The 26,025-nt window shown below is 39.3% G+C and overlaps 1 pseudogene; it reads left to right on the forward strand.

Moving 5' to 3' along the window:
* Nucleotides 1-7,166: 7,166 nt before the first annotated feature.
* Nucleotides 7,167-26,025, forward strand: part of LOC149140725 (amino-acid permease BAT1 homolog) — a 36,814-nt pseudogene continuing 17,955 nt past the window's right edge.

The following is a 26,025-nucleotide window of genomic DNA, read 5'->3' on the forward strand; positions in this document are numbered from 1 at the left end:
TAGCATTTCAAAGAACGCAGTCATGCATTCAAAGACCAAGCACATACTGATCAAGTATCACTTTCTCCGGGAACAAGTGTTGGAACAAAAGATCAAATTGGAGTATGTTCCTTCTAAGGAACAAGTTGCTAATATTCTCACTAAACCACTGCCCAAGGAAACTTTTGAATACCTCAGATAGAATCTGGGAGTAGTTGATGCATCATCTTGCTATTAAATCTTCTCTGTTTCAGAGAAAATGGGTGTACATGAGTTGCCTGAGGAGGATCCGCGTACATACGCCGGTTTGTGCAGAGACAGTCGCGTATATGGAGGTTTGATGGATATCAGTAGGGACATGCTCTGGTTGAAGATATTCTGATATGGGTCTAATAGAGACCATCCGACACAGGTTTAGGAGGAGCAGATAAACTTCTAATGATGCATTGTTGGCATTATCTTAGAAGCTTTTGGTTCTAGTTCACAACTGTTGTTGATTTCAGGTGGAACAAATGCAGAGGAAGATCAGAAGAAAACATGGTTGATCTGAATGGTGTTTGACAGATGCTACTCTTTCGTCTCTATGCCATGTATCTCTTTTATGGTGTCAAGGTCATGTAACGGCCTATTTTGGTTTCCCCACTATGCCTGGGATGAAGATGTAATGTACTTGGTTGTCATATGTAAATTTCTGGTATATCCCCACTTGGTTGGGAGATGGTTGTATGTATTGAGTCACTTGATGATAGGAAGGTCTTTTATGATGTATAAGTCATGGTTCTTCTTGAAGAACATCTTTTTGTAGATCTTGCCTACAGTCAGGGGGAGCATGGTCAGCACAACAGCACAGAGATTTTAGCATGTACTCAGGGGGAGCACAACCCTTTGCCCTTGATGACAAAGGGGGAGAATGACTTTGAGAATCTTGGGGTTGCCATCAAGTCCAAAGGGGGAGATTGTTGGCATTATGGCACAGGTGTTGTCCTTGATGGCAACTCTCTCTAGTGACAGATCTCAGTTCAGGCTTTCAGAATGAAGGAAAAGACATATACGCAGGTTCACCTAAACTAAGGTGCATATACACGCGGGTTAGATGTTACAAAGGCGCGTATGCGTATACACGCACTTTCACGCAAGGAAAAGCGCGTATATGTTGGAGAACTTACCTTTGGTCCGTGGTAGTTAGTCCTTGGTATTTGAACCTATGGTTTTGGACCATGGTATCTCGTCAGAAGTGTTGATCCCAAGTATTGGGTCCATGGTATTGTGTTATTATGGTTTTGGACCATAGTATTATGAGAGGCCTAAGACTATAAAATAGGAAGGAGATCATTTGAATGATAGTATCTTTGTATGATTTTGATCTGTTATATGTGGCGCATGCTTGATCTATAAATCTGATACTCTGGGCTAATAAGTGTCTGAATTTTTGATAGAGTGAATTATCCCTTATAGATCTATACGCAGGTTCAGTGAAGCGAAGGTGCGTATACACGCGGTTTTGGTAAGGGAAAGAAGCGTATACGTAGGTTGTCTTTGACACAGAAGAGTATACACGCATGTTTCTGAACAGTGAAGTAGCGTACATATCTTAATTTATGTTCTAGCTGCTTCTGTTTATTACTGCAGTGGTCTGGGTTCAGAATTGGTGTGTGGTTACAGTTACTGTGTTCTAGGTACAGCTGTCAAAGAAGTGTTTATTTTGATTTAGTTTTGATTGGTGAAAAGGTGATTGGTTGATGCAGAAATTCTTGATATTTGATTGATGTGGATCCAGTCTGAAAATTTATGAAACATGGTCCCTGGAAGAAAGAGAAGGCTGTAGCCTTTTGTAGGCCAGCACCTATGTACTAGTATCTTGGCTAGTGCAAGAGCTAAGGGGGTTGTAGCTCCCTTCCAGGAGAAGCTGGAGAACGAGAGAGGGTTGTAGCTCTCTGCAGGTTGCAGCCTACGTACTGGTAAAGGACTGCACCAGTACATTGTAAAAAGAAGTTTCTAATTAAAAGAAGATAGAGACGAATTGCAGCAGGTGGTTTTCACCCACATTGGGTTTCCACCTTATATCTTGTGTTCTTGTGTGTGTGATTGTCTTCAGATCTGTTTTACTGTTTCTGGTTACTGTTTATTTGATCCTAATACACAGATTAATGATTAACATCAGTAAGATAAACTAAATTATAAGTTTGCATTGCATATGCGGGTTTCCTTCTCTGTAGTTGCGTATATACGCAGTTTTATCTAACTGAAGTAGCGTATATGATCTGGGTTTGAAAAAGAAAATAAGTGACTTGATAATACTAATTCACCCCCCCCCCCCCCCCGCTCAGTATTATTTCCAACAGTTCCTGCATGACTCTGTCGGGGTACTGTCCAGGCCTGCTGGTAGCAGAGCAACATTAGAGATGAAAACTTATACTCTGAAAATATTCAACTCGTGAGCTAAACTACCCTTCTCAAATTCGAAACACTGTGATCAAGATGAACTTTTGATTGTGTTTGACTGAGTTGGCAAAAAGGTGAACCATGTATGTCCATGAGGTAAGTGGGGAAGTTGGAGTAACCAAAACAGAGAAGTTGGAGTTCTACTAGTGTGTCACCAACTGTTGTAGCGACTACAACCACCCTCCAAAATTTTGGCCTGCACCCATTTCGGAGCATCCCTTCAGAGTTTAACTTGATGGTTGCACACATTCAGGTTCACTCATTGAGCTCGTGTGAGTCTTCACACCCACCTTGCTTGATCATTTCACCCATGTTTTTGCATGTTTATGTCAAAGTCATGCTTGCGACCATGTTCTGGTTATACTCAAAGTCTTCGCTTCGTGTGTACTTGTTGTGTTTGCTATGAAAAAATTTGTCACACTCACACATGGAGTCACATTCATTGTCGCGCAAGTGTTATCACGACCGACCAATGATCAATCACAAGTGTCGCGCTTGTCGCTTACACCGTTGGTCAGTCATGTTGAGCATGTGTGTCTGGATGGTTTGAGTCCCATCGTTGTCAAGTCATGTAAGTGTGTGTTTGCAATATCACGTATTCATCTTTCGCTTGTTCACACACTAAGTCACTTTGTTGAAATTCTGACGACCGGATTCCCCTTTGACAGCCAGAACATCACCCCGCCATTGACTCGATCGAATGTCACCCAAAACAACACAAAAGCATCAAGCAAGCCATTTCAAGCTATAGTGTCTGTAAGCAAATCAATCAACCTTCATGCTAGTCAACCAAAGAGTTTGACCTAGCAGCCACCCTGGCACTGATTCCCTTAAAAAATTGCGTAGAGGTTGCAGACCTTACCCGCTTCGCTGATTGAGAAAATTGCACAGATAGGCCATATAGACACCCAGTGCCTATCCCTGTCTCCCTCAGAAAATTGCAGAGTTTTTCCAGCCAGCCCTCCCGACAATCAACCAGCTACTCACCCAAAAAATTGCGCAATTTTCATGAGAAAGTCCTCTGCTGCCCAACAGTCCACTCAACTCAAAAATTGCACAGAGGTGACCAGTGGGCTAGCCTCCCAACATCAACATAGTTTTTCCCACCTGCAGCTCCCGACAAGCAACTGATAGTTCCCCTAAGGAATTGTGTAGTTTTTGCTGCCAAGCTCCAACAACTGATTGCTAGTTCCCTCCTGGAATTGCACAGTTTTTGCTGCCAAGCTCCCGACAGCTGATTGCTAGTTCCCCTCAGGAATTGCGCAGGTTTTGCTGCCAGTGACCCAGCAGCTGACTACCAGTTCCCCTTAGGAATTGCAAAGTTTTTGCTGCCAAGCTCCCGCTGCCTGCTCATTCCAGAAATTGTACAGATTTTGCCTACCCAACCTTTCCACAACCCAGACTGTTCCTCTAAAAACCTGCGCAGTTTTGTCCTCTAGCTGAGCCAGACCCTGTAGATAGTCACTATCGATCCAGATTTCCCATATTCATCACTTAGTGACTCATGCACAATTTTCATCAGTAGTGCCTGAAGCCTCCATCCCACCTCGCAAACTTGTCACCTCTCTCGGTCACCTGCATCTGAAATGATCTTCCATTATGGTAGAATAGGAGGTTTATGGATTTGATGTCATCTTGTCATGAGTGACTGTAGACACAGGTCCATAAACAAACATGGTGTGACGACGGATGGGATGAACAAAGGGAGCACATGCAGAAAGACAGGTTCACCAATGGACGAATAGACGATGCATGCAAATAGATTTTCTCGTGAATGGATTATCATGAAAAGATGTGTTCGTGGATGGACAAACGAGCAAACATGAAAGATGTGTTCACGAATGGACAAACCTGACAAGCTTACCAACATACAAGAAAGGAGCAATGTGTGAATGCAACATCAAGCGAACCAATGACCATTGAAGACTCCACACACTTTGCCATGTGGAGGTGAAGCTGTGACACACCATGAGGAGATCCATCACCCAGCAGCACTGCAGCTCGACATGCGCACTAGCAGCAACATGAATGTACCAACACTGTCATGTCGAGTCATGTCATGAGTCATGTCGTCCACATATCTACTGTTGGCCATACTGTCAATCAATGTAATGTAACGTGGAAGTCCATGCGACCCACTTGTTGTACGAAGAGTCATGTAAAGTTGAAAAGTCATGGAAGTCAAACAGTCATGAGGGTAGTTGAACAACCACAAGGGTCAGTTTCACCCTTGGCTATAATGAGATAATTTTAAGGATGGAAGTTTATCTTAAAGTTTAGAAACCTTGGCGAATCTTATAGTCCCCAATATGTAAATTGTAAATCTTTTGATGATATTTTTGTAAAAATATTTAGGTTTCTAATTATTTATATTAGAATATAGAAAATTTAAGTGATTTTTTAGGTAAAATAAATTTATACTATAAAATTTGGGCAAATCAATTTAAAAAAAAATGGAAATTAGCGAATCTTTTTTTTCCAAAAGCATGGAAAATTAGCCCACCTGCGAATATTAGCCCCTAAAATTTTCCCTGGAGCCTATAAATATCCCCTCATTTGTACATGCAAAGAACTTTTTCACTTTAGCTCCTCCCGCATAGTCTTGAGAGTTTGTAATCTTTTCTTTGAGGAGTAAGTAGTGGCTCCAACGCCCCACCCACGGGGTTAGTGATGTATGGTGTAATGATGTGTCTTGGAATTTTCGCTTAATTTAGAAGCCTGATAACATGCTAGCACGTTTTCACACATGTACTGTAAGTGTTGTAAGACTAACCTTAAACACTTGTAATGCATGTGGCTTTAATCTGTGTTTAACACTTGAACTTATTCACTCGTTGTAATACATATCTATTAATGAAAATGTGTTGTATATGTTGTTAACATTGTTTCTCCCGTGTTGGTTACCTTCCCGAACATTAGACCGACCTTTCACATAAAACTTTCTATAACAACTATTGCACTCATGTGGACTCATCCGCTGAGTGTTGTACATGTTTTCTTCCCTTGTGTGTTGAGACTGCCGCATCCGTGTGAACTGTTCTTTCGGAAGCTATGCACGTCCTGTTGTGTTGTGTGTTCCTACCAGAGTTGGGACTTCTCCCAACCAACTTGGGACTCACTCTCACCCTCTTCCTCTACGGTGAAAGAACCATTGACACAAGAGACACTTACAATCACCAAGCACGCGAAACTCACTTCTTGCAAGACCAAACAGACCACTCCCCTATGCTGACAAGTAAGAGTTGAGGCAAATCTTTAAGATAATGGCAACCGGGCCATCGTACCAGATGGGACTACCACACCAAATGGTGTGAGGTCTAGTTGGGACTTCATACCGGGGTGATCCCCTGATGTTGGCGGGTCTAACACCGTCAACAAGTTCCAAGGGAAAAGGCATCATGACTGTTCACTAAGGATACACTTTGTGCTTGGGAGAGAGAGAGCTAGGTCCATAAGGAGGTTGCAAGGCACATGAACGAGGAACAAGGGAAGGCATCACTACCCACTAAGAGTGTGTAGTACACTCAATTGGGAGATAAAAGCTAAGGCTAGTGTAGGGCACAAAGACAAGAATCAAGAAGAGGGTCTGATGACTAAGGATGAATTGGAGAGAAGCTTTTGGGCACAGGGTGCAATCTCAACTGACAAGGAGGATCTCCACTAGGCCTTAGAAGTTCATTATGCACTCTTCCTTTTCTTGAGGGAAGGTTTGCAGAGTAAGAAAATTGTCTAAGTCTGGAAGGGTGAAAACCTTGAAAAAAACACTGAGTTAGGCGAAAAATCAAGTCTGACGCAACTCAACTTATCGGTAAAACTTAGATAGGACCTAATCCAAATGGAAATTAACCCCATGGTGTTTACCCATGGTAATGTAACTAAAACTCTCATATCGTATTTTCCCACCCATGGTAATGTAACCAAAAAAAGTTATAAATAACCAACACAATGTAGTTGAAATTATCATTATGATGTAATAGCAATTAGTTTTCTAATCTATTTTTTGTTTGGTTTATTTTTTTATATGTTTCTTCTTTATCTTCGTGCAACAATTACTCAGATATTGCCCCCCAAAGATCCGGACCAGTGGTATTAGAGCCAAGTGTGCCAATCAAGGTTCTATGAAAGTTTCAGATGCTCTCTGCCATAAATTGTTTCAATATGCAATGTTGTTGATATCCTTTGCTGAGAATACCTTTAGTCGATGCATCTAGCCATCACATGACCTACTTCAAAAACTAGAGTTGCATTTTTTTCCCATTTTCTATTTCGTTGGGTTTCAAATCCAGTCTCTTTGGATTTCAGCATTCTTTGGCACTTGTTCGTATTGTGGGTTTGTGTGTTGTATTCTCATTTTATGGAAAAATGTATTGTTAAGAGGAGAATTCGTATAGCTTTGCACAATGTACCTTTTCGAGGGTGTTGCAAACACATGATAACATTGTTGTTGTATTTTTGGTTTGTTTAGATAAATGACATTATCTTCAACAATTATTTCTTTCTAGATTTATAAATCTCTTATGGGCCATGTCAGTCTATAATCAAGATCTTAGAGACATGTGTTTTACGCTATCGTGAGTTCCATTTATCTGCAAGCATCATCGAAATTTTAATTTTATCATTCATGTGGAATGATTGAGTTAAGAATTAAAAGCAAAAGTTTAGTGTTGATGAGTAAATTAAAGGATCCAACTGCTAATGGGAAGTTTTGAGATTTTTAATTTTACTTCCCCATTTTCTAGTGTGATATGGGTGATAAGATTAATCAAATCATAGAGGAGCAGAAATTTGAGCGATTTGCATTCCTTTTGGGAGTCGTAGAGAACGGGAAATTTGAGCTACTTGCAAAGCTCTTCAATGGTGGATGATCAACAAGTTTATCTACTGTAGCATATTCGAATGGAAATGCGAATGTCACCGCTCGGGAAAAGGGCCCACACCCTTATATTGTGAAACTCCCAAAGGACCAGGTATACATGTGTGTCGTCCCGCCACAACAACATTACACTCCTTCTCAACCTCCCCACTGTCATCAGAATCCTTGCTACTGTTGCCTCGCTTGGATTTTCTGCCCACTCATTCTTCTCACGGTGCTGATATCCATCACCGCTGGTGTCTTATGCATAGTTTTCTGGCCTTAGATTGTGAGCTTATCATTGAATTGTATTTACGTTGATTGAATACCATCCTTACGCAGATAAAGTTGGCGGCTTCCACAATCCCATTCTTTATGGCTCTGAAGTCTACCCTGGTCCAGATGCGGGATCAATCTTTCGTCTTGACTACTAATGGTGTGCCGAGGCTAGCTCAGTCTAAGATGCTGAATCCATAGACGATGGGATCAATGTTGTTGAGCTACGCTTTAACGAGCTTAGATATAAGAAGGAGCTCAGAAAATAAATGACATTGTTCAAGACTCTAGCAATTTCATGTTACTCATGGGAATATCACCCCTGTATGGGTCAGGCCTTCAGTATGTCGGGCCCGTGCCTCAAGTTTGGGGATGGGTTGTGGTCTCATTTTTCATGGCATTCGTTGACATTTCCATGTTTGATATTTTCTCCTCATTTTTTACCACTGGCTCATTTTACTTTCGGGCTGCTCATTTCGCTGGGCATAGGTGGGATCGATTTGCATCTGTGTGTTGTGATTCACTGGAAACCATTGGTTTGATTGCAGGTATTGGAACTTAGGCTTATGCTGGATCACTAACCATGTAGATTATTATCTTGCTGAGATTTGGGACAAGTAAAGGAGGAGGGTATTTTGCTCCACGTAGAGTCTTTCTAGCCATGTACATGGGGCTTACAGTTATATGAGCATTTTTTTCTTTGAATGTGATTGCTTCCATCGATACCATCTCAATTTGGTGGTAGGTCATTGGAGGAGCACTTATTGTTGTGATGCTTCCATTAGTTGCACAAAACACTCAATTTGCATCATATGTATTCACATACTTTGATACATCTCTTGATTCGATTGAAATACACAACAAGGCATATGCTATAATTCTTTCTCTCCTTGTTAGTCAGTACTCTCTCTATGGTTATGAATCTACAACACATCTAACACAAGAAACAAAAGGTGCAGAAATCAATGGTCCACTTTCCATACTCATGAGTCTAGGAGTTATATTAGCTTTTGGATGGGCCTACATCTTATCTCTTACTTTTAGCATCTGAAGCGAACACAGTTCCTTCTTAAGATTAATTACTCCAAAATACTTGGAATATCAAGAGATCCATGAAGATATAAATATTATATTAAATAAAATGAATAAGAATGAATGATGATCAATTACAAATGAGGACGAGAGACTTGCTTATATACCAAGCAAGTGTCTCTTCATGAAGAGTCATGTCCTATTAGACATGCCTCTTCAACCTAATTACTAGCTTAACTAACTATTATTTATGATTATTATCTTTTACATAATATTTATATTATTTATATATTTTATTCATTACATTTATTCCTTCCTCAAAAAGCTTTGTCCTCAAAGCTTGTCGATGAAAAAGGCTTGATCTATTTTTCGGCTTTGAAAGTCTTTCTCTCTTGGAACAGTCATCTTTGTTGATACAAGCTGATATGATCTTCTTAGTGACAAACATAATTGTTGCACTGAGAAGGGATTAGACCATCCTAGATTAATCTTCTGTATAGTATTCTGATCACTAAAATTTTGTAACGACTTGTCAGCATAAGACGGAATTGATGTTACGTCATTATTTTCTGAAACATTAATTTTTTGTCTTGGTACTGACTGGTTCAAATATGTAGCATGGTTGATTCGTGATCTGTTCTCATGATTCGGATGCCGATATAGAACTTTTCTGGTTTGATTTCTCCTTACTGGGTATGTGCCAATTTTTATATTTTCTTCTGGCAAAGATGTTGTTGAGACGGTTATGGAACTTTCACTTGGGATATCCATTGTCTGAACTGCAACATCTACGTGTGTCATTTCTTCAACTGACTTGTCTTCTTGAGTTGTCATACTCACTCGATTGGTATTTGTTGTTTTGTCATCAACTTGAATTCCTACATTTGATGCTTCTTTCTTGATAAGTTGTTGTACTTTGTTTTCTAATGACTTCTTATCCTTCTTAAGTTTCTTAATTTGCGACAGTAATTTTTCGCTATGGTTTTTAAATCGAGAAAATTCTTCATTTTTGTCAACATTGATTTTGTCAATTTCTTTTTGCATATTTTTTAATACCTCTTTACCTTCTTGAGACATTACTTTTGAAATATCTGAGATATCTTCAGGTGTTACTGAATTTGGTTTTAGTGTAAAATCTTGGAGCGTTATTTTCTTCTTCTTGTAATAAAATGTTAAAAACTTCTTCTTTGTATTTAGAATAAAGGAACCTAGTGTTTCCATCCAAGGTAACCCCAAAACAATGTCACTATCGTAAAAACGTAAGGTTTTCATGGCGAATTTTGAGGTAAAAGTATAATATCCAATATTTAGGTGTAAATTGCTTATATTGTATTGTTTGCCACAAATATTTGTTTCAACTATATTTGATTCAGGAATCACCAATTGGTTAGCACATTTAGGACTAACATAATTACTTCTTTCAACAGGACAGATAGAGATTATGATGTCTCTTCCTGCAAGTGATCCTTTGATTTGAAATAATGTATCAACATATTTACCAAAGGTTTCAGGAAACCTTTCATTACTAGTCTCCATTTTACTCTTTAAATATTAAATACCTTTTTAAATCACTCTCTTTTTATATATATATATATATATATATATAAAACTTATTTATTTTTTTTATTTTATATATTCTCTTAATTTATAAAATATATTTCCACTTCTCTCTTATAAAAATTATAATATATATATATATATATATTTCAAATATTCTCTTCTTCTTCTTCTTTTTTTCACTCTTTTAATAAAAAAAATTGTATATATATATATATATATTATTTATTATAAATTATATAATTTTAACTTATATATATATTATAAAATTATAATTATATAAAATTTATATATATATTTTTGAGACCCACTTTTCCTTTTATATGTAACTATATAAGGCTTATATAGTATCCTTTTTTATAATTATAATAATATTTTTTTTTCTCAAAAAATTTGGATGAGACGTGACTCTTGGTACGGTCACAATCTTTAGATTTGAACGATTAAAATTATTTAGATCACACCCTTTTTCTCCAATGTTATCAAAATATCTTTTACTTTTAAAATGCCACGGGATATTACCATGGGTTGTTTTTAAAACCTCCTGTAAAAAGTAATATTTACCTTTCACGTAAGAGCTTTTGTATCCTTGTTTTTTCTTTAACTTTTAAAATACCATGGGCTATTACCATGGGTTGTTTTTAAAACCTCCATTAAAATGTTCTCCACGTAAAAAGTAAACCGTATTCCTTTTGTTTTTTGTTTTTTTTTTTTTGTTCCTTTAATTTTTTAAAATGCCATGGGTTGTTTTTAAAACCACAGGTTTCTCCACGTAAAAAGTTTTAAATATACTTGGTATGAGATTTTGTATCCGTTTTGTTTTTTTTCTTTTACTTTTTTTTCTTCTTCTTTTTTTAATTAATTTACTTATATATATATATATATATATATATATATATATATATATATATATATATATATATATAGATATATTTGGTTAATTTTTTTTATGGCCAAAGGCCTAGAAAAACAGAGAAAAGGAGAAACTCTTAAATATTGAGCAAAATGCTTCAATTATACGACAACAAGGTTGAAGAATTTCGATAGTCAAAGACTTGGATAGGAGAACGAGTTCTGTGCACCGGTTAAGCAACCTAGAGGACCGAACTGCTCTGATACCAAATGAAGCGAACAAAGTTCCTTCTTAAGATTAATTACTCCAAAATACTTGGAATATCAAGAGATCCATGAAGATATAAATATTATATTAAATAAAATGAATAAGAATGAATGATGATCAATTACAAATGAGGACGAGAGGCTTGCTTATATACCAAGCAAGTGTCTCTTCATGAAGAGTCATGTCCTATTAGACATGCCTCTTCAACCTAATTACTAGTTTAACTAACTATTATTTATGATTATTATCTTTTACATTATATTTATATTATTTATATTTTATTCGTTATAACATCCAAGACTTCAAATATCTATATGATACAAACAATGAAACAACTAGCTAATTTGTACCCGCACAGGTTCTATATGATGCATTTCATGGGCAATATCATAGTTCCAGTAGTGCAATAATTCTGTGCTTTGCTGAGGGCCTTTCAATAACAACCATTGTTACAAAATTGGTTTATGCTTTGTCTTCAGATGGAGGCATTCCCTTTTCAAGGATTTGGCGTAAAGTACATCTAAAGTACAAGGTTCCTACAAATGTTGTATAGTTGTGTGCAATTATTTGCATGTTGTTAGGCATTCCTATCTTGAAAGTAGAAGTGCTATTCATAGCTATCACTTCAGTCTGTACCATAGGATGGGTGTTAGGTATTGTATTTTTCGCCACCAAATTGGTTATTCAAGGATGTAATGACAAGCACAACCCCATGCCCAAATGGAGATGTAGGATCATGCTCATCACCTACATATGCTCTCATTGGATTCTATTTTTCTTCATGTATCACTAGATACAATGTTCTGGGAATCTTGCCTAAAAAGCATTAGTAATCAGAGTGGAACGAGCTTCAGATTATATGGTTGAGATGGATTGCTTAGAAAAGGAGTTTTTCTTATGCATGATAGAATAATGTGGATTTATTGATAGATTTATTTCTCTGGGCTATATGAGAATCTACAAAGATAAGTCACTAGATCTCTACTAGATAGATCGACAAGTGAAATCGAGGTTCATTATGGGGTATCTCTATTCTCGAACCCTCGTTCATCATGGTTACAGGTCAATCACCTAAAACCCTTATCTTCGAAGTCCATTTGCTAGGTTGCACATTGTCAGTATTGGTCACCAGCATTACAGGGTTTCTCTATCCTCGGATCTTTGATCGTCATGGTTATGAGCTATCCACAAACCCATGGTTCATCAACATCCATTTGCTAGGATGTAAATTGTTTATTTTTTTATGGGTTTCTTCTTTATCTTCCTGGTGCGGAAACCACTCAGAGCTTGGCCCCCCCCAAGGGTCTGGATCAGGACCCAAGACTAATAAATATACATCAAAAGTCCAGTTCAGAAACATTTTCCAAGTACAACAAATAAAATATATGCAGTTGCGATAGAAAGTGTCATCTTGTGGTTAGAAAGTGTACTATGACTCTTCGATTTCCACTTCTAATGATCCAATGACACTTAGGAAGGAACATGGACACTTGAAACATGTATGGAAATATGAAATGGCACTTGACGACCAAAAGCGGCACTTCACATGATAAGAGGTAGGTTCCAAAATTTCAGTATAGCAAAATTTTTGAGGGTGTTGTAGCAATGAAAACAATTAGCTTTGGTAATGTACTTGATTTTGATGATCTAGGGGGATGGGTATTGTGTTCATTGTGGCACATGATGTAACTATGGTGCTAGTCTCTAACATGGTAAAATTTGGTTTTGATGATCTAGGGGGATGGGTATTGTGTTCATTGTGGCACATGATGTAACTATGGTGCTAGTCTCTAACATGGTAAAATTTGGTCATTTTACGTTCTCTCGAAAGAAGGATAGTTTGATCATTTTTGTTGCAACTACTTAATCATTGTTGCATCATCACACACACACCCACCCACCCACCCACCCACACACACACACACACCCACCCACCCACCCACACACACACACACACACACACACATTTATTTATTTATTTTTACATGTTGTTTTTGGGAAAAATGAGGTCCCTTTGAGCCCATATAAAGACCCACTCCTAAGTAGCCACCTTGAAAATAAAAACTTAAAATGACTTAAAATAACCTAAGGCAAGCTAGGAACATATAACACTCTACTAAAAAATCCTATAGCAATAGAAAAGGAAACAACTCTCTATATTTCTTCTTTGGGTGATTATAACCATACACCAAAATATAGAAGATTGAATATCAGGGCCTTCTGAAGGCAAACTTGAGATGATTAGGGATATTTTCCTACTAGTGAAGGTATGAGAAGCAATTACCCAGACCTACTGATATATCCTTTACCGGTGCAAATACCCTTGGTTCGTGGGGCATCCTCTAAGAGCACTATAGCAATGGTACACCACCTGCTTCAGGTACGACAAGTATTCCGTCTTGTATTCACCTAGATGGTACCTAGAAAAGGAAGGTAAGTTTCTATCTCATATTAGAAGCCAAGGGGGATAGTCATGGGAAGGTGTTTATACAAGTTGGAGAGGGGGTATCTCTGTTCCCTTATATTGACATGGTCTAGTACTTAACTTCTATGTTAGATGAGCTTCCTTGACAACCTATATTACATTGGAATTTTCACTTGTTAATTAACTTCTATGATTTTTTTGAGTGGCATTAGAGAGTTAAGTATCCGCACCTATTTCAAGGCCCTAAATTAACCTAGACTAGTTGGTTTCCTATGACAGAAAATATTCCAGTATATTTTATATAAAGAATTGATTTTACTTGTTTTTTTATTACTCAACGATGATGGAAGTGAAACTTGCGATATTTTTAGAATCAATGAAAGGAAACCAAAGTAAGAAAATTCTAACTATATATGTGCACAAGTTCTCTTTATTTAAACAAAAATATTGATTGTGCACAAATTCTCTTTCTTTAATGAAAAGAATGATTGTGCACAATTTCTCTTTCTTTAAATGAAAATATTGATTTTCTTCAATAATACAACTTCTGTGAACTACAATTCAAATTTTGTTTTCCTTTTATTTCAATGCAAAATAGAGGAATCATTTGCAAACTTTCAAAATCAACAAACTAACGATATGATTCAACATGCTATACAATGCAACTTTCCTTAAATGCAACTAAGAAAGAAAAATGCAAGGCATGCAACATAATGCAATAGTTCCAACAATAATGCAAGAGTTTGGAAAATTATGTGGAGATTAAGCAAGATCTAACCACCAATATAATAAAAATGGTAAAAAATCACACAACCAAACAAAAGGAGTCATGATGCACATACAAAAGTATGAAAAGTACTAGCGCACTTTCGAATGCAATGGAATGCATAATGCTTACCAAGTTTTTAATTTTCTTTTCATTTCAAATGCAATGAACTAAATACAAGAAATAAACTACAAACAAAAAGAAATAAATATTTTTCTTTTTTCAAGTTGTAAATGAAACAACAACAAAAGAAAAGATAAAAAACACAAGTCAAGCCAATAACTAATTAAATGAAGGAAAAGATATGAGACCTCACCAACAGATCAATCAATAATCACGAGAGGAAAAAATGACTAACAATAGAGCCAAATCCACCAAAAATTAACCAATAAATCTAAGGAAGAAACAAAACCCTAAGGCCTACCAAAAGCCCAAAACTTAGGCTGGTATAGAAGTAACTTGTATAAACAAAGTCAACAAAAATACAAAATAGGTTCCCTTTATAGAAAAATATGCTATAAAATCACATAGAAAAAGACCAAATAAGACATAAGAATTTCTTAGGAAATTGTTGAATAGACTAGAAAGTGAATAATTGTTTCACCTTTAGGAGGGGTACGCAATTGTTGCCGAATCAAAGTGCATGCATATGCGACCATACTTGAACAAGATTTTGTATATACATGCCTGCATTCAAACAAGGTTGCATATACCTATTGTAAAAGGAAAAATAAAAAAGGTAAATCCCAAATATAAAAAATCAAGTTGTACCAAAGACTAAAGAAAATTGTAAATGACTCAGAATAAAAAAGAGAACAAAAAAAAGACCCCAAAACTGCTGTTGGGAATGGGTTACCCCAACGTCAGTTTTGGGGCTAAAAGCCCATGTTTTGGGACAATTTTGTAATAAAGTTGTAAATTCTCCGTATTTTGTGGTCGCGGAGTGTGAAGGTGTCAAGGGTCATAAAGGTTTGTCCGCCCTTATTTTGTAAAGTGTAAAGTTGGCTGTAAAGATCCACCCATGGTCCGCGGACCATGGGATTGTATAAAAAAGGAGCTAAGTAAGTAAGCTCTAAGTAGTTTTTGGTAGATAGCGAAGAATGAAGTAAGTAATTAAGTGTTCTTGGGTCTTAGTGTCGGTAGAGGCTCTAAAGCTAAATGTGCAGAGGCCTAGGGTGGAAGTCCGCAGCTAAGTGCACGGACCCTTGCAGTTGTGTGCGTAGGGTAGATAGAGTGTGTATTAATCAGAATATATCAATAAAGAGAAGTATTCTACAATTATATGTATTTATTTCTTGTTAATTCATATGGTTATATTGCGTTTTGGGTTTAATTTACAATGTTCATGTGATGCACGCATGTATGTGACTGTATTGGTTAATTAAACGCAAGTAAGAATATCTGTTTACGTGGCGCTAACTATGGTTAATTAGTAAGATAAGTAAAACACTTAAGGTAAATTGGGAACCTATGCAATACGTTATCATAGTAGCGCGGAAGTACTTGGATTGCGGGTTAAGGTTGTGCGAAGGTCAGTCGTACACCTTCGTGGAGGTATTGAAGGGCGGAATAAAGGGGAGACTAACAAAGCCCTAAATCTTAGTGACCTGCGTGAAAGTAGGAATAGAGGGTATAAACTGACATCACAACCATCTCAGGGTGCAAAAACTTGGTTCTAGCATCCCCCCATACTGTTGCGAGTGAGACTTCAGTCCGCGCTCCATGGGCTGATGCCGAAAGGACTAGTAGTGTAGGGATTTGTTTGGCTAACTAACGTTGAACCTGGGTCAAGCCCCACAAAGCCAAGAAATGGTTTCGTTGCTGGGACCAGAATCTGCATAAGAGATGTGTGATGTCATATCACTAGAATCCAACTAAGAAAGAGGTCGAAGACTGGTTGGATAGGAAGATCCATGAATTCGCAGCACAAGAGAATAGAAATCCGTGGCTGACAAAGGAATAATGGCTGGATAGGTACCTATATACAGATTCACACGAGATCATTTTCTGTTCCTTTCCAGTTGAGTTATACGAGTGGATCGCGAAGCTAGCAGATAGCCAAGGAAGGTGGAGACTTGACGGTCCTATTGTCTGGACCCCAGATTTAGTACAAAGACTGGAAGCCTCTGAGGATAAGATCACCCGTGCTATCAATCATTGGCTCAATCACATCATAGGAGGATTTGTGACTGAATTCACGGTCGATACCTCAGTTAGCTACAGTGAGGCGGAACGACGTGTTTTTAAAGGTCTGCGAGGTAAGTACTTGAAGTCTTTAAATACCTAGATTAAGATGTTATTTTGCAAAAAACGAGTTATGAAGCTACCTTGATGTTCGGAGCTATGTGAAGTGGAAAGACTTACAGAAACGAAGGAAGAAAGGGTGTTGAATATAGCCCACTGATTTCACCTTCGTTGGGTGGTGAAGGGGGAGTAGCGCAGGCTTCTCTGCGAAGTGTAGTCCAATTCAGAAAACATGGATTCCCGCAATTGCCACCTCCACCTACACCACCTCCAACTTCACCACCGTCACCTGTGACTTCACCCATACCACCACCACCTCCATCGCAGTTCAACATGGCGAATTTAGTAAAGCTGCCTTTGTTTAAGGGCTTGGGAAATGAGGACCTAGACCAGTTTTGGTTCGTCGTGAAAGCTATATAGGAAGCTGAGGGTGTCACAGATGATCACATGAAGAAGGAAACATTGGTTAGTGCTTTGCAAAATCACGCACTAACTTGGTACCTCAAGTACTCTAATGATAACCCAAACATTGGGTTGGCAGAAATCCAGACAACGTTGAATAAAGAGTTTAGTAGGCCTAATCCGAGGCATAGTTGATTGTGGGGTTCAAGGAAATCATGATGAAACCAAGGGAGACACCTTGGGAATTGGATCAGAGATTGAAGTGTAAAATTTGCGAAGCTAATATGATCTTAACAGATGGAAAATACCGCGAATGGTTCGTGGCTTTGCTCCTACCTCACCTAAGGGTTGCATTGTTACAACAGAAGATTACGACTCAGGCAGAGGCCTTGGAGATTGCCATAAGACTACATGAGACACCGATGCAAGATTCGAATATGGGGGTTTAGCAGATCCATGTGCAGTTGCAAAATCTTTTCCTTGAAATGCAAAGTTTGAAGTAGGACAGGGCAATTCGACCAAAGGTGTGTGAAGAAATATGGTGCTTGAAATGTAATGGTCAGGGGCATGATAAAGACCACTACTCGGTCTTTGCAAACTATATTGCATGAGGAGGATCGATGCCTTTGAGTCTAGAAGCCCAATCAGGACCAAGTGCAGGGCTTGCGTTGTGGTGCGCTATATGTCAAGTAGCAGGGAAATAGACAATTGATAATTTCCATTTGCTGCCGAAGTTTGTATAAACACTGCAACAACTATTCTGCGACTTATGCAGGTCGGTAGGGCATGATGAGTGCAACTGCCGAAGTTATGAATTGATGATGGATAGAACACCCGCCTATAGAGTTTAGGTAGAAACACGGCCTCCTGACCAAAGTTCTAGGATGGCACGAACAAGCTTTTAGGGGCACGGACGAGGGTGAGGCGGAGGAGGACCTGGCAGAGGTTGGGGACAACTGTTTGTTACAATTTTGGAGGACCAGGACACTATGCCCATGAATGCACTAACTCGACGCATCCGTCATGAAAATATTGTACTCAGTTTGATCATGAGACAGAGGACTATCCTACGATGATAGTGAGGACACGCGACAAAGGGGTGCTACCACCTTAGCTGACTCAGAACCTGCATATGATGAGGGCTGAGCCTCACGAGAAGGATCCAAATGTGAATATAGTGCTCTGAAGTGGAATTTCAATGGGCGATGATAAGGGGAAACAGCTCGAGGATAGCGCATGGGTTTGCAAAGCTCCGACAAAGGAGGCTGAATTTGATTTGGAGCGTGCACGCAAAATGTTCATGGAAGCAAAGAAGAGCTTCGCTGAGGCCTATACCTTAGGGAGCAAGGATAAGATTGATCAATAAATGGACCCTTCTATGCTTACGACCTTTCCAGAGACCTACATGAAGTTGCTACACGATAGCAAGGTTGTGAAGGGTTTACAAGAGCTTATAAATAGATGCGGCGGAAACACTTTGGGTGAACCGCGCATTGTACGGAAGATTGGTAAGCATAAAGAAAGGACATGACGAGAGATGAGACTAACCGCGCAGATAGGAGAATATGAAATGGATCAGGTTATTCTAGATCTGGGGTCAGACGCGAACGTTTTACCAAAGAAGACTTGGGAGCGGATGGGAAGGCCCGCGTTGCAGTGGTCTCTGATTCAGTTAATGATGCAAAATCAGCAGAAGATCATCCCTATGGGAAGGCTGCAAGGAGTAACTATAGATATTGAAGCCGTGAGCACATTGGCTGACTTTGAAGTGAAAGAAATTATGGATGACAACGACCCCTACCCTACGCTCCTTGGCATTGATTGGGCTACTGCCATGAATGGGGTAATCAACATAAAGAAGCGAAAGATGATATTTGAAAAGAAATCGCTTCATGTAATAGTACCCCTAGATCCTACTGAAGGATCTCTCTATACTGAACCAGTCCGTGATTATGAGAGCGATGACAATTTGGACTACATATATAAAATAACAACGCGAGACTAAGATTGGGTGAATTCAATAGTGGATGGATGAATTACATGGGATCACGAGAGTTCCTGCACCTCAGAATCTGATGAAGAATTAGAGCGTTGGCAGGATCGACTGCATGAAGTAACCATGCTAAGCTGTAACATGATGACCCGGTCGCTACGCTGTGTATCGTTAGAGGTAAGAAATCTTCCCACTTACAATGGCTTGAATGAGGTAGATGTATTTTTGGATGCATTTGAGAGGGAAGTACTAGAGAAGTAGCACTTCCAGGCTTTGGATTGGGTACTGCATGCTACACCTGCGAGATGGTGGGGTATGCACAAGGGTAGCTTTCACAATTAGCGTGAGTGTAGGAGGATGATGCAAACACACTTTTGGAAGCCAAAGGTACGAATGACAAATAAATATGACAGAAAGGATGATCTGTGTGCACACTTGGCCAAATGGGCTAAGGCTTATGGAGTGAAGCCCCAACCTAAATGGGTGCACTTGTTCTGTCATACCTTGGATGTTATCCCGATGAACTGGTACTTGGAGACAGAGCTCTTCCATGGCACAGGTGAATGGGATATTCTGCGTAAAGGATTCATAATGACGTTCAACTTCGAAGACGGGTTTGACTGTATTGACAAAGTGCTACAAGAAGTTAAAGCATCAATATTTAGGATACCGCGGGATCCTTTGGATCTAATTCAACACGATTGGACTACTCAGCGGAGCCATGCGTTGGAATGCTATAACGCGACTGCTGAAGGAGAAGACGAGGATCCACAGAATATTAATATCCCTAAAATTGAGGGTCACTGCGAGGTCGAGGGACCGCAGATTGAGAATCTTGATATAACTGCGCCACTGAAAACGAAATAGGAAAATATTAGTACAGAGGTGAGCCCAAATTCGTGAAGATTGGAGATTACTGGGATGACGCGACGATAGATTAGGTCGTTGAATTGCTCCGCGAATACCAGGATTTGTTCCCTACCAAGTTTATGGAGCTAAAGGGGATAATAGAAGACCTGGGCATTATGAAGATCACGTTAAAGCCCTATGCGAAGTTGGTTAAGCAAAGACCTTACCGTCTCAATTCGAAGTATAAGGAGAAGGTCCGCTCAGAGCTAGATAAGATGCTCGCGGTAGGCATCATTGAGCCCGTAGAAGAATCTGATTGGGTGAGCCCAATGGTGGTACAGGAAAAGAAGCAGAAGGATGAAATAAGGATGTGCTTAGATCTTAGGAAGTTGAATGACACTTGCATACATGATCCTTTCCCAACTACGTTCGCTGATGAGGTATTGGATAATGTAGGTGGCCAGGGAGCATACTCCTTCACTGATGGGTTCTCTACGTACCATCAAATCAAAATCACGCTTGAGGATAGAAATAAGACGACCTTCGTAACTGAGTGGGGATGTTTTCAGTACACTATAATGCCTTTCAGATTGAAGAATGCGCCTGTGATTTTTTCACGCGTAGTCATTGCTGCATTCAAGGAATTTATTCATAAGTTTCTGGAGGTGTACTTTAGTGACTGGATTATGTTTGGGATGGTAAAATTCCATGTGGCAAGTTAGTGCTTGATGCTAGATACTTGTTGAAGGTACCAGATTGCGCTCAATCTGAAGAAATGCCTATTTTGCATTCCTTTCGAGACTCTGATGGGTCATGTGGTTTGTAGATAGATTCTGATGGTAGATCCCGCGAAGATCGCAGTGATACTGAACTTGGAGGCGCCGAGGAGTGTGAAACAACTGCACACAACCTTAGGACATACTAGGTATTATAAGAAATTTATCAAGGGCTATGCCCAGATCACCATGCCTATGGAGAAGTTGTTGAAAAATGATGCCATGTTCTGTTGGAATGAGGACTGTCAGAAGAGATTGGATGTATTGAAAGAATAAATGGTCACCGCACTGATTTTAGTATTCCCGGATTGGAAGAAGGAGTTTCATGTACATGTAGACGCGTCATGTATAGCACTAGGAGTAGTACTGACACAGGCTCGCGGAGGAGAATTGGACCATCCTATAGCATTCACAAGCAGGAGGTTACCTAAGGTTGAGAAGAACTATTCCACCATCGAGCGCGAAGGGTTAGCCATGGTATACGTGCTCCAGAAGTTTAGACATTATTTTTTGGATTGACATTTTAAGATGTATATGGATTATTCTACGTTGAAATACCTGGTCAATAAGCTTGTGTTGGGGGGTGAATCTGTAGGTGGTTGTTATTGTTCTAGGAGTATGATTTTGAGGTTATTATGAAGCCTGGATGACTAAATGCGAGACCAGACCATCTGTCGCGCATCGAAACGGGGGAAGAGCCCATTAATTTGGAGGAAGGATTACCTAACGCATAGATATTTGTAGTGCACATCATGGATGGTCAATTTGAAGACATCATACACTTCCTAATGACACGAACCACCCCAGAAGGCTACACCGTCCAACAGAAGGAGTTAGTGGTGAGCGCAAAAAAAATTTCTGTCATTGTCGGACATATGTAGAAAATGGGGTCTGATGAAGTATTACAATGATATGTATCAGAGTTTGAAAGGAGAAGTATCCTTGCGGACGCTCATGGGGGTGCTGCGGGAGGGAATTATGTAAGAAGGGTGACCACATAGAAGATTCTACGTGCAGGGTTGTGGTGGCCAAACCTCTATTAGGATTCAAAAGCTTACTACAAGGTGTGTGATGTGTGACAAAGGATTGGCAGGCCATCATGAAGAGATGAGATACGTCTGAACCCACAGATGAAGTTGCAACCTTTCGAGAAATGGGCGATAGATTTTATGGGACCCATTCAGTCCCAAGGGAAGAAGATGGGAAAGTGGTACATTATCACTGCGATTGAGTATTTGACTCGATGGACGGAGGCATAGCCTATGAAGGATTGCACAGGCATGACCGCTGTGAATTTTCTCTTTGAGCATGTACTGACATGATTTGGGTGTCCAAAGATTTTGATGAGTGATCATGGTACGCACTTTTTGAATGAAACGATCAGTGCGCTGACAGAGGAATTTCAGGTATATCACCATAAAAGCACAGCTTATCACCCACAATCTAATGGGACGGTGGGAGCATTCAATAAGGTGTTGGAGAATGCGCTGACCAAGGTTTTCAACGCTCAGCGAAGTGATTGGGACCTACGCATACCCGCAGTATTATGGGCCTATCAGACGACATGAAAAAGTTGGTTGGACAGACACCCTTTAGGCTTGGAAATGGTGTTGAAGTAGTGATGCCCATGGAATACATCGTGCCTAGTCTGTGCATATCGACACTCATAGGTATGATGGATAGCGGAGCCTGTTATGGCCTAAATCTACTTCAGGTTGAGAAAGGTAGGATCTAGGGTAACATCAAACCATGCTTAACCTGGTAGCTAGCCCTACCAGGTTAGGAGAGGGCTCTCTCGTCAATCTCAGAAAAGATGGCCAATGAATCTTTATATGACTGATGTAATGACTGATTTTAGGCTAGGTATATGTACAAAGGTGTTTTATTGAATTTAAGTTGGGTTTGCTGGCTCAATTGTGAAAGGCAGATTTGGGTCCGGGGAATGGACACAGTCTTGCAGAGATCTCTATGGGGCAAGATAGGAAAATGGTCTAGCACTTCAAATTGAGTGAGATGGAGAGCTTTTAGATTGGTGAGGAGTTGGAGAGGGCATGAAAGTCTCAGGGATCCTCTTCAAACAACTGAAAACATAGATAACTAAACAAACCCTAGGTAGAGCACTGCAATTTAAATGTATTCTACCTTTATCCTTGTTTGATTTAGTTAAGATGAAGCAAAGAGAGATAATGGAATACATAAATAAAATGTAAAACTTGAAATTACAGAAGAAAGCACAATACAAAATCAAGATGCTACAAGAATCCCATAAAGTGCTGCAAACCATGGTCAATTCCTTTGCCAAACTGCTGAAAATGAATGTACAATAATGCTCAAAGCATTCACAAGAGTCAAACCTTTACCAATGACTGAAACAATACTAGATATAGGCATCAAACAACTCATGCTAGGCTTTAAGGGTCGAGTTCATGAGTTTAGGAGTTGTTTCAACAAGATCTAAATTAAGAACTGAAAAGTAGGCAGTGGAACAACATGCCTCTAAAACCTAGGAAACTGATTCATTCAATTGCAAACTACTTTTTCATGATGAATCTACCTCTATGAGTGAAAATTTAGCATATTTACATAAAAATCCATCAATTCACATTAAATTACATCATGAGTTTGACTATTAGAAGGAGAAAAGTCAAACTGTGAAGAAACTAGGCGAAAAACAGAGTTTTTGGCCAAAATGAGCAAATTTTTCCCTATGCGCCGCGCTGATTTCCCTATGCATAGTGCCTTTTTGAAGCTGATTTTGGAGGCCTTCCCGTGCACCAAATTTGCTTCAAGTGGGCTTGTTGGAAAGTTCTACTTGTCTACTTTCCAAAAATAGTATAATTTCTGAATTTGGCCTCCATTTGCCCATCCAAAATTGAGTTCTCCCAACACTGCTTCTTATGTGTCCAAAAAGGGGTAGAAAGGTCATTTTTAAGGTGTTTTTGACCTTTTTGGAAGCTCAAAACCTATCAAAATTTCTTGGACATGTGAGGGAATTCATATTTTTCCATGAAAAATCAAAAAATGCTGATTTTTCCTCAAAAGGAGGTCTCTAGCAAAAGTGCGCACCAAGTGGCACAACGCATTGGGCCAAAAAACCTGTTTTCTAGGCCAAAAATTTCAAAATTGCAAAAATTTTCCCAAATTTCTTGAAGTTTGGGCTGAGTGTTCCTTATCAGGTGTTGTGTTGGGCTAAGGAAGCCTCAGCCAAGATCTGGAGTCTATTTTTCTCTTTTCTCTTTCTCATGGCTTTCTTCAATTTAGCCTTCAAATTCCTGATTCTTGCTTTGCACACCATATTTCTTGACAAGTAGTGGTATGCCATGTTCCTCAACATGTTTTTCTCATTGTTGGCCTTCTCTAGAATTCTTTCTAAGTTCATTTTTTCCTCTCAAGCCAAGATTCACAATCAACTTGAATTTCTTGCTCAAGTGTGGTCAATTTGATTTTCCTCCTCTTAGCAGCTTGCCGGTTTGCCCTTATGTTTTGGAGCTCCATGATGGTTTGTTGATCTTCTAGCTGTTTGTTCCTCTGCTCCAAATAATTAATGATCCACTTGGCTCTTTCCAGGTTGAGAGACAAATGTTGAATGTCATCTTGCTGCTCTTGAATGATCTCTTTAAGCTTTGAGCTTTGTGAGCCCAAATCAGTGTCCTCATCTTGAATGAGGATGAAATCTGTCTCATGGCCTCCTAAAGGTCCCTCATCATGCAAGGGCTGCTTACCCTTGTCCTGTACTTACTCTGCTGATGGAGGAAATTAAACCCCTTCCACCTCGGGTGGAGATAGTACTCGTTTTGTTGCTGCAAACAACCTTCTAGTGCCCTTTTGATATGTGACAAACACTGGCACACTAGCGGTTTGTGTCTCATGAATCTCCTGCTGATGTGAAGGCCCTCCCGCCTCATGAAAAACTGTTGGGGGTACTTGAGGACCTGTAAAGACCTCATATGCAATGAAATCCTCCCATGAGATGTTCATTAAACCAAGCTGATGCAAGACCACAATTTTGATTAGTGCAAAATGATATATGCTATTATACTGCTGTTGAGGAGGCTTCTTTTGCACTAAGGTGGTCATCTTCTCAATGTTCCGGCAAATGAAATAAGGGAGGTTCATCATCCTCAACCTAGTAAAGTGCATCAACAATCTGATATGATAGGCATACATATGAGAAAATCCACCCTCACAGCTGAAATATTTAATTATGAGTTTCATCAAGGGAGCATATGTGTCTTGAAGATACTTGAAAGGAAAAACTCTACTAATATGTCTCTGAAAACCAGCCTTGATGTAAGGCTCATAATGATCTTTGTCTATTAGCTGCCTCTTATACCATTGCTCACCTACATTTGGAATGCCGGTTGCTTGAGCAATAGTCTTAGGTGTCAAGGTGAATGTCACACCTGCCAAAGTGACTTGGCCATTATGAAGATGGAACACAAACAATCTGGCTAGCTCAAGGTGATAATTGACTCTCTCCACCATCTCACAGAACTGATAACAAGATTGGTGTTGAAATCACGTGACAGCAAGAGGACAGGCCAACAGCTCGACAAGTGAAGTAGGCTCCTCCCTGTTATGTTTTCCACCCTTGTGAGGCCTCCTTGGTGCATGCATTTCTCTAGAAGAATCACTAACTGTCGCCTCATCTCTGTCATAGGAAGAATTTGACTCCATTTTTGTCAATGTTTGAGTTTTCTTAGATGAGTATGAAGAGATTTTATGGTGTCTTTAGGTTTTTGCTGCCAAGGATATGAATGTATGAGGGATTGTGGAGGGAGTCTGTATGAGGGATTTTGGAATGTTGCTAACAGGTTTTTGAGGAATAGAAAGGTTTAGGGGATGGTTTTTAGAGTTTGGGAATAGCAATTAGGGTTTGGGATAATGGGATTAGGGATTTAGGGTTAGTTGTTTAGGGATATGAGGAATATGGAATGGCTAAATGAGAATGTAAAGAGAGGGAGCAAATGAAGTGAAGGAATGAGGGAATGAAGGAGTGAGGGAGTGAGAAATGCTTAGGAGTGGAATTAGCAGCAAGAAATACAATTTACAAACCCTATGCAATTGTTTTTGAAAAAAAAATGCAAGGAGGTAGGGTTTTAATTTTTTCCCATTAAATCACCATAAGCACCAAGTTAAACTCATTCATTGGCCATGAAGGAGTGACAACTTACTTGGATAGTGAGGAATTTAGGAAATCTGTGAGTTTGGAAGAGGTTGGGAGAGGTTTCGGGCCTTGTAGCGTTGTACGCCGCGCCACCTCACAGGTATGCCACGCCCTTTGAGTGTGCCGCGCCCGTTACAAATTTGCA

This window comes from Pinus tabuliformis, chromosome X, assembly GCF_031772625.1.
Source record: "Pinus tabuliformis cultivar Carrire ecotype Pingquan chromosome X, CPIR1, whole genome shotgun sequence".
In the NCBI taxonomy this organism is placed as follows: Eukaryota; Viridiplantae; Streptophyta; class Pinopsida; order Pinales; family Pinaceae; genus Pinus; species Pinus tabuliformis.